We start from the raw sequence: 3,163 nt of genomic DNA, 5'->3' as shown, positions 1-3,163 counted from the left end.
TTAATAATGATGATGATGATAATGTCGTCGTCAGGGTGTAGGGTCGGTTTAACTTAGTGCTACGGAATGGGGGGGGAGCGTGGACTGATTTTGGTTCTGTATTTTCTGCAAGAGCAAAAATCTACCCAGAGATCTCAGTCCTCAGTCCCAGCACTACCTTACAGGGTTTTGTGTAATGATAACGAGCACTCAGGGTCAGGTCACACGGACATTTAGTGCGGGCTTCGTTGCTGATCCCTCGCGCATTAAAGTTTCCTGTTCATATTGGCAATCCCGCCTCCCGCACCGAAGCGGGCTGAGTCCCGCAGTTTTCGCTCTTTTTATCCACATTTTCTGACACCCGTTGGAACAGGTGTTTTTCCAATATCTCGCGCTTTGTATCCGCGGTTTTGGTATCTGGATAGCAATCCGCAGTGACCGCGCTACCCTCCCCTTTTTTGTGTTTCCGGTTTAAGTTATGCACATGTGCAAACAGGCACTAGCTTTTATTTTGGTCTTCTTAGTTTGTATGTACGCCCAAGCGCACGTTTAACCCCGTTTTCTTTCTCGTTTTCCTTTATGTCTTCGATCACGTGTATTGACAGTTTGGTAACGCCGATGTTCCTTGTTCAAGCCATAATTTGCCATGCGCATGGGAAGACAAGCACATGCGCAGGTTTTGTTTTTTTTTTAAACCGTGCCGCCGCAGGGACGGCGTGCTGTGTGATCAGTACTTCGCACGAGTGAAGCGGAAGACACAGGGACCGTCTGACCACCTCCAAGCAATATAAAATGTCACGGATAGAACTGCGGGAAAACTAGCGCGGTAAGAGGTCCGTGTGACCGCGGCCTCAGTTAAAAACAGAGGCATTTCCTCTTGTGTTGGAGGAAGGCACTGCCATTAGCTGAGCAGATAAATAGGTAGAATTAGTCAACTAACATTTTGGTTGGTTAGCCAAGAGGAGAAAATGGTAATGAATGAAGCAGAGAACGATGCTTTAATTTTTTGAGACTCCTCGTTGCGGTTTTTCTGTATTGGAAAATAACAAAATGAAACCTAATTGAAGTCCTCACTTGAGGGGGCAGTATTCTTGTACTTACAATTTCAAAAAAAGCACCTCGGTCTTTGTACTGGGCTACTGCAGATTCCAATCTACTGAATGAAAGAGGAGCGAATTGAAAAATCCTTTGATCGGTGCACCCTCATGAAACTATTGGCATTTTAAAAATTAATCGCTCACAATTCTCATCATGCCGGTTTAATTCATTACTTAGAATTTAAGAACCATATCTTTTACATTCTAATGTAATTGCAAAATCTGATAAAAGATGTCTAGTTCTCGGCCAGCGTATTCTGTTTCTGGTTCACTTGGCTTCTTTCACTCAAATGTAATTAGATTTCCCGACACTATTTCAACGGAGCTCTTCCACCAGGCTTTCAAATAGGGCACCGCCTTTAACATCATGGACCTGGCCCGAACACCAACATCATCACCAACCTGACGACCAACAGCCTGGCAGGAGGCCGGACCAAGGGGTAGGCGACCATTCAAATGTTGAGAGAATGCCTCCGTCTTTTATTAGATCTACGTTCTGAGTAGGTATGGTTTGATATACTGTGATTTTAACTTAGGCCCCGGTCATACGGGCCGGAAAATGCGGGGGGGAAGCATGGCTGTTTGCCCCGGGGCAAAATAACATGCGGTTGCGCGAGAAGACGTCCCGTGGAGGTCCCGTGGTTAGGGGGAGGTGCCGATCACAGGACACTCCTGCGGCACTGCAAAGAAGCGGGGCCGTGGGGCAAACGGGGTTGTGTTTTTTAAATTAAACTAAAGTGTGTGCATGCTCTGTTGGGTGCTTGTGTGCATCCATGGAGACTTGGGGGGGGGGAAACCTTTTTGCAAGGGGACATGGGCGGGCGCCGGAACTACCACCGGAAATGCGATCAGACGCCCGCCCATGGCTCGCGGTTTCCGAAAACTAGTACCTTGGAGGTACTAGTTTTTTTACAGTGCATCTTCGGAGTGAAGCCTCATGTGAGCCACAGGAGCTATACGCTTCCCAGATGTGGCGGTGAGATCACGCCCGGAAAATCCACCTATCTTCCGTCTCTCTAGCGTGCCTAATGCTCCGTGTGACCGCAGCCTTGATTTTGTTTATGGTATATTCTGGAGTTTTAACGTATATATTTATATGTATGATCTGTAAGCTGCCCTGAAACTGCTACGGCGGAGGGATAAAAATCTAACAAACAAATAAATAAATAAACCAGCGTTAGCCAGGCTCTTTGGCTCAAATGCCTCAGACTGCCCAGTCTACCTGTTGGTCTACCTGCTGGCAAATGAAAGGAGAGGAGGGAGAGAGGAAGATTTGTACTGAGTCACACACACTGAATGAAACACGCGCACACACACCCATACACAGAGAGAGAGGGCAGAATAGCAATCCTAAACAGAACGAAGTTTGAGTCCGGTGGCAGCATTAAGACCAACAAAGTTTAATTCCGGGTATAATAGATGCAGAAGGGTACAGCTCGGCTTAGGATGGCGCTGCCAATGTTGCCGATAACATTTTCGATGGCGAGTTCACTGTTTTGCTCTCAGCCAACTTCCCTAATGTTTATGAGAATGTTTTAAAGGGAGGGGGGGAGAGAACAGAAACTCAGATTTATGTAAGCAGATTCAAGGGGGTAAAATGTGTATTGGAGGGGAGTGAATTTCAAAGAAATATGGGGAATGATGGAATGAATTTGTTAGCAGAATTTAAGGACATCAGAAGAGCCCCACTGGATCAGACCAATGGTCTAGTCCAGTATTCTGTCTTACCAGGGGTCGTTTCGTAGAAAAAGAGCTAGGGGAACTCATTAGCACAACTCATTAGCATATGCCACACCCCCTGACATCACCGGAAGTGTGTCATAAGGCCACACACCCCGCCCCCAACGGTCCCGGCCGGCGGGAGTGCAAGGAAGCTTCCCTGGCCCCAGGCAGGCAGGGGTGGGGAGAGGCAGGGAGGAAGCAACTTACCCTCCCTCTTCTCCTGCCTCCTCCTGGCTGAATGAGGGCCGGAAGCGGGGTGGCCGGAAGCAGGGGGCGGGGCTTCGTCATGTGCCCCGCCCCCATACCTCACCTGGGGGAACTGCGATCCCCCGCTTCCCCCCCCCCCCCAACCACCCCCGTTGCTT

Source organism: Gekko japonicus, unplaced genomic scaffold (genome assembly GCF_001447785.1).
Source record: "Gekko japonicus isolate JY-2015 unplaced genomic scaffold, Gekko_japonicus_V1.1 scaffold2190, whole genome shotgun sequence".
Taxonomy (NCBI): domain Eukaryota; kingdom Metazoa; phylum Chordata; class Lepidosauria; order Squamata; family Gekkonidae; genus Gekko; species Gekko japonicus.
This window is presented reverse-complemented; position numbering follows the sequence as displayed.